Here is a 6,944-nt window from a genome sequence, read left to right on the forward strand (position 1 = left end):
TTGTTTTTTTCCCCTCTTTCTTTGTCCCTTTTCTTTTCCCCAGTCAAGTCTGTCCCGTATTTAGCAAGTGAAAATAAAAAATAAAATAAACAATAAAAGGTGAAATGGACCATTACGGCAAGGCTGGGATGGTCCATTTGGTAAAGTAAATCCGTTGGGCATCTTTCTTCGCCTTTAGACAACAATTCTGATGGCAAAAGAGCCAAACGGGACAGGCAAAAAAAAAAACCAAGAAAACAAACAAATATAAATCCTCCATGGATTAGAAATTCATAATTCTGAGTCTGATATTTGGAGGTGTTCTTTAATGGTCAATCAGTCTATGAAGGAAGTTTTTACTTGTTTTTGAAGCACCCCCCAAATGAATCAAAGCACCCCCAAAGATTTCTTACTTTTTTTTTGACAATATTTGCTGTTTGTGTGACACACTACTAAAAATATAAAAAGCATACAGTACTGTATTTGTTTGAGACACCATTTTAACAACAAAAGTATAGATAACCCCCCCTCCCAAAATGGTTTGTTCCAGCTCGCCTCTCCCCTGCTCTGGCTCTAGCGCTCTTGCTGCCAGAGCGATGGTGGCTGAGACACAGCGGAGAGGAGGTGTAAGTGCCTGGCTTAAAACAGGACATATTAGCTGCATTTAACCTTCAGTTACTCTTTATATAGTTAGGTAGGAGACAGACCATGTTTCTTTTTAGCTCAAAAGCATTACACCAGGTAACCTGCAGTGTTGAAAACGTGTTTTCTGACGATGTTTGCTACCCTACAATCCGTCCTGCTCTGCAGTAAAATCAGCGACATATGACCGTCCTGTTGCTCCCATTGAAATGTATACAGCCTATTTAAAATCTAAAACTTTAAATTGTTGGCAGCCTGCTGTTGTTGCCACTGTCCTGTTTGAAATGGATACTAACTAGCTAACTGACTGGATGCCTATTAACCTTATAACTCCTGTTGTGTGTGTGTGTGTGTGTGTGTGTGTGTGTGTGTGTGTAGAGAGAGACAGTCAGGTTCATAATGGATATAAGGAAGTTTTTTTCAAAAAAGGAGCCACATTCAGGTAAAAGTGTAAAATCAAATGATCCGTCAAACAAGAATAATGTTGGATCAGTGTTTCAATATTTATATCTTTAATTAGATATACATACGGTTTGGTTATTTGCCTTTTGGTTAAAAGTACACTGAGAGGGGACTTTTGTTAGCGATCTTAATAGAATTTTCTTCATATTAATGTAATTTTTCATCTAATTGAATACAATCTATTTGTGTATGATTGTCAGTCCAAAGAGGGGGAGAGGAAAGAGAGGAGAGAAAGTACAAGGTCAGGAAGAACCAGGTAAGAAAACAGACAGGGAACAGTGACGGGCACAACAGAAACTGTTAAACTGACAAAGAGAAAAAACTGATTTTACTCACACAATCTGGAAGTTGTGTTCTCCCTATATTAAAGCTGCTAAACAGAATCTGCAAAACAAACTGGGTTGGAACATTTTGACCCTCTTTAACAACATTCCAACATGACATTATCATTGATTGGGGAGATTAAAATTAAAATTAATGATATATTTTTATGTGGTTCAGCCAGAACTCTACTAAAACAGCCAGTAATAGGTAGGCCAACTTTTGGACCGTTCAGTTATCTGTATGACTGCTGCAGTACGTACATCACATTTTCACACTATCAGAAAGTGCCAAACAGCCCTGGTGGAGTGAGGAGCTGTAAAGAGAAGCAGATGCTCGGTTTATATTCTAAAAATGTTTTAAGCTTGTTTCAAAGATTCTGTACTGCAGCTTTAAATGTTTTTAAAAAGCACACATATGCTTAACTTATCAGTGTTTCTCAAACTTTTTACAGTGTGTACCACCCAATGGCTGTGTCCCAATTCAGGGTCTGCACGCTTGAAGTACGCACACTACGTGTACTACGTACGGTGCGTACTATAAGTACAAGAAGTGCGGAAGTGAGAGGCTTGTGAAATGGGACGGTATACGCTTCGTTGCGCTGTTCAGGTTGCCTAGCAACCATGATACTAACCGCGAGACACGTTACATACAGCATTGTTTGACAGAAATTAAGGAGAAAAATGTTTTGTTGGTCCTTCATTTTCGTCATGATATCACTTTGATTAGTTGAGTATCTGAGGCTGAGACCACGGGACTGTAAAACATGATTGTTGGGCTTCATTTCTGTGTTGAACAGTCATTCAAGATTAGTTAGTAAATAACAATTAGTTAATGTTGTTCATGAGACTAAAGTCATCTCACTGTGGTAATGTAAATATAATATGGCCAGTATTAAAGTATTGTCAGATTATTATGATATATATATATATATATATATATATCACTGACTTTCAGCTTGTTGTGTTTGTGGATATATGACTGACTTTAATTATTAAACATTCGCACATAAATAAGTGGCGTCATATTCAGTACTTTTGACAGTTCACTCTTCGGCCGCTCCATCTTATTAGGGAAATCCACATACATAAATGTAAATTTCAAAACTCAACCCCATCATTTAATTTGTTTTTGATTGAAATTGAATATTACTTAAACTCTCTTAAATTAACTTCCAATAAAAAAGGTTTATCATTGATTGAAATTCATTCAGAAATGTTTAACGAATGAGCTGTCACAGCTTTCACGTACAAAGTTGTTATGAAGTCTATCACATTCCCCCCTTTTTTTCTTTTCTATCCTTTATTTATTTATTCTTCTTATTTCATTGTACTGTATATTGTTACTCTTATTTGCCTTGTATGTCTACTGTACAAACTGAACTGGAATGACTGACTGTTCGCTTTATAAGTTCAATAAAGTTTGAAAAAAAAAAAACCTCTTTGGCCGCTCCCTTCTGCCGTATTTTGCGGCAAAATTATCCACACCCACCGCTGCGCTATGAATTCTGGGATATATGGGACCACGAAGCGTGCACCGGACCACGCTTGATATTTGGGGAAATCGACGGCGCATTTGGAGCATACATTTGAAGTACACTTCGAATTGGGACAGCCGTCGTCGCGTGGCGGTGACGTAACCGCACTTGAAATGCGTACTTCAAGCGTGTAGACCCTGAATTGGGACACTGCCACCGACTGTATAAAACAGGGGTGTCAAACTCAAATATACAGTGGGCCAAAATTCAAAACTGGAACAAAGTCGCAGGCTAACATTAATATTTATTGAAAAAAATCTTCCTCCAGATATAACAAGGAACTTTTTCTTTCAGACTCAAATAAGTTTTGCTGAAAAACTGAATATGGAATAAGCAACGCTTAATACTGAACGATATATAACTTATATAAACATATATAACTTAATATTGCACACATGCAAAATTGAAATTCCAATTAAATAACATATCACTGGAATGCATTTCTTAAATAAAAATTGTATTTGCAGCCTTCTGATTTAGATTTTAGCAGTAAACTTTTTCCCCAGGCTAATAATAAATGTAAAAATAAAATAACAATAATAAACCAATAAAAATATCATTAAACGTGAAACCATTCAAGCCCATGTCTGGGAGTAGCAAGACAAATTGCACAAAGAAAACGTTAATTATAGCTCAGTTTGCTACACACTGATCTACTCTGATGCGTCCAAGCCAGATACCTGGCATCTCTTCTTGGATGCTAGTTCCTCAATGTCTGGGCTCAGGCTCTGAGCTGAGGAAATCCTCAGGATCGAGTGAAGGTGTTCATCGGTCAGACGTCTCCTGTGAGATGTTTTGGCAATCTTCATTGAGGAGAATAGTTGCTCACATAGGTAAGTGCTGCCGAACATGGAGAGCATCTGAGCAGCGTGGGTGCGGAGCCCAGGCATTGTGTCAGGGATGAAATGTGGAAATTGTGAAGCGCCCACAGCATCATACTTTGATTTCAGCGTGTCACTACACTGGAGTTCAATCAGCTCCATTTGGAGGTTTGTTGGTGCTTTTACCACGTCAACTGCAAAAGGATTACTGAGCAGTTCAAATCGACATTTCTGGGCGTCAAAGTCGGCAAACCACCGGGTAAACTCAGTACTGAGTACACAGAGTTTTTCAGCAAACTGTGCACATGGGAACACAGCAGTAGAGATTTGCATGTTCATCGTTTGGCAGCAGGGAAAATGGCCCAGGTTTCCTTGTAGCATCTGATTCTGCCACAGGCACAATTTCGTTTTAAAAGCCCTCACTGCAGCGTACATATCTGTGATGATACGCCCCCGCCCCTGAAGCTGCAGGTTCAGTGCAATGAGATGGCTCGTGATATCACACATAAAGGCCAGCTCACACAGAAACTCTTGCTCCCTGAGCTCAGCTGTGTCTTGCCCTTTGCTTTCCAGAAACTGAAATATTTCCTCGCGTAGCTCGAAACATCTGTTCAGTACTTTCCCTCGGCTTAACCACCTCACCTCCGTGTGATACGGCACGTCTCCGTATTCCGAACCACACTCCTCAAGAAAAGATTTGAATTGGCGGTGATTCAGACCTTTGGCTCTTATAAAGTTAACTACTCGTGTTACTGCGGTCATAACATGTTCCATCTTTAGGGCTTTGCCACAAAGGGATTCTTGATGTATGATGCAGTGATAAACAGTCAGCTCACCTGCACAGTTCTCCGCTCGCATCTTCTCCCGTACCCTGCCCACCAGTCCGCTCCTTTGACCACACATCGCTGGTGCACCATCTGTCGTTAACCCCACAAGTTTTTCCCATGGCAACTTCATTTCAGTTAGACATTTGGAAACCTCTTCAAATATTTCCTTCCCTGTGGTTGTGCCATGCATTGATTTTAATCCTAAAAGTTCTTCCGTAACACAGAGAGTTGAGTCCACACCACGGATGAAGACTGAAAGCTGGGCAGTATCAGAGGCGTCGCTGCTCTCATCCACAGTGAGGGAGAATGCAACGAAACTGTTTCCCTTCTCCATCAGCTGGTTATTTAGATTGTTGGCAAGTTCACGTGTGCGATCAGCTACTGTGTTTCTGTTCAGGCTAACATTTGAAAATGCTTGCTTTTTCTCTGGGCACACAACGTCGCAAACTTTCATCATACAACTTTTCACAAACTCTCCCTCACTGAAGGGCCGGGCTGATTTTGCGATCTCTGCTGCCACAACAAAACTAGCCTTTACAGCAGCCTCACTTTGTGATATGGCTTTTTTTGAACATAGTCTGTTGTGAAACAAAACTTCTTTTCATCTCTTCTGCTTTCCGGCGCCTTTGAGTCATGTCCAGGTCCTTGTACTTCTCTTGGTGTTTCGTTTCATAGTGTGGTCTAATGTTGTACTCCTTGGTTAAAGCCACATGAGCTCCACATACAAGACAAACAGGTCTGTCTTTTACATAGGTAAACAGATATTCTGTCTCCCACATGTCCACAAAGCTCCTGTTTTCGTTCTTTCTTTTCGCCATTTTGGGAGAGGTAGCGCGGCAGTATTCGCGCGGTTGCTATGACTACAGTAAACAGAGGAGAGGGCGTTAATGGGTCCTGTCCTGACTGACGCGCCAAAACGCCAACAGAGCATTCTGGGATTTGTAGTATTAGCAGTACATGCACTGTATAAGACCGGCGGGCCAGCTCTAATTTGGTATGGCCTCGTGGGCCAAATGTAATTAGGCTGCGGGCCAAATTTGGCCTGCGGGCCAGAGTTTGACACCTATGTTCTAAGTAGATCTGTGCAGTGTAGCCGTCAAAGAAGACAGAGATGGTAGAGTATGAGAGCGACACCTTGGCAGTGACTCCAGTTCGGTCTTTAGAGAGCTCCACATTGTGAACCAGCTGAGGCAAACTATTGAGGGTCAGGATTGAGTTGTCCAGCTGGATAACAAGCAAAGTGTAGGAAATAGTAAGTGAAACATCTGAAACACACAACCGGTTGATTTCGCAGCAACTATCATTAGACTGCACTGACTAAACTGTGGGTGGAGGTAGCTTACCCGAACTGTCCCACCTTGTTCCAGATGAATTTTAATGCTGGGCCTGTCCAGAACCAGTGTCACACTGTCCAAAAAGGTCACGTCTTTACGTCGACGTTCCCGGAAGTTCCCCAGAACATGGAAGTCTGGTACTGATGGAGTCAAGACCAGAGAGTATGAACACCGATCCTCAACAGAGTTAACCTGGCCGTGGAAGTCAATGACAGTGGGGTCAGTCACAGTGCATGTGGAGTACAACATGCAGCTGGTAGAAAGAAAGGAAACAAACAAGAATGAAAAAAATATCACGAGGTGCTGCTGAACGCCAAACCAGCGGGGAAGAGACATTTTATACATATTCATTAATTGAATACAATTAAATTTTCTTTATATAGCACCAAATCACAAACACAGACTCAAGCCCGAGTATCCCTCTGTGGGGACCAGCTAAAGGTAAGAAAGTGATCACAGACGTTTCTTTGAAATACAAAGAGATATATTTACATGCCGTTGCCTTCACAACGCTCCAGAGGGCCACAGCCAGAAATCTGCAGAGCAGCAGTGTCAGAACAGGTGAGACTAGAGCAGGTTTCCAGATCTGAGCTCAGCACTGCACCGTATTCATGCAAACCACCTGAAATGAGGGATAGTTTAGTTTAAAAACTCAAAGATCGCTGACTAGTTTAATAACAACTGACAGAAACATCATGGTAACATTGAAATACAGAACACATGGGTCAAGTTTTGAAGCCTGAGATTCACCAACCATCATATCTGCATCCACTGATGTCAAAGAATCTTTGATACTGACGATTGCTGGGACCGAACAAAACAGCCATTATATCAGTTGTGATACCACCAACCTGAGCCTCAAATGCCTAGACAGCAATAAACACAAACAATGTTACAATCACAGAGTAAAGACAACTGATTTCAGACAGAAGAATGGATAAAAATCTACTTGTGAAATAAACATGTCTGAATGATTCTTACTGATATGGAAACTGTCTGTCTACTACAGATTTTTTTTGAA

General features: G+C 41.0%; 1 pseudogene; it reads right to left on the bottom strand.

Annotated features, from left to right (window-relative positions):
- Positions 1-3,594: 3,594 nt before the first annotated feature.
- LOC113014543 (general transcription factor II-I repeat domain-containing protein 2-like) lies at positions 3,595-5,518 on the bottom strand (annotated as a pseudogene).
- Between the last annotated feature and the right edge of the window lie 1,426 nt (positions 5,519-6,944).

This window comes from Astatotilapia calliptera, chromosome 3 (assembly GCF_900246225.1).
Source record: "Astatotilapia calliptera chromosome 3, fAstCal1.2, whole genome shotgun sequence".
Classification (NCBI taxonomy): domain Eukaryota; kingdom Metazoa; phylum Chordata; class Actinopteri; order Cichliformes; family Cichlidae; genus Astatotilapia; species Astatotilapia calliptera.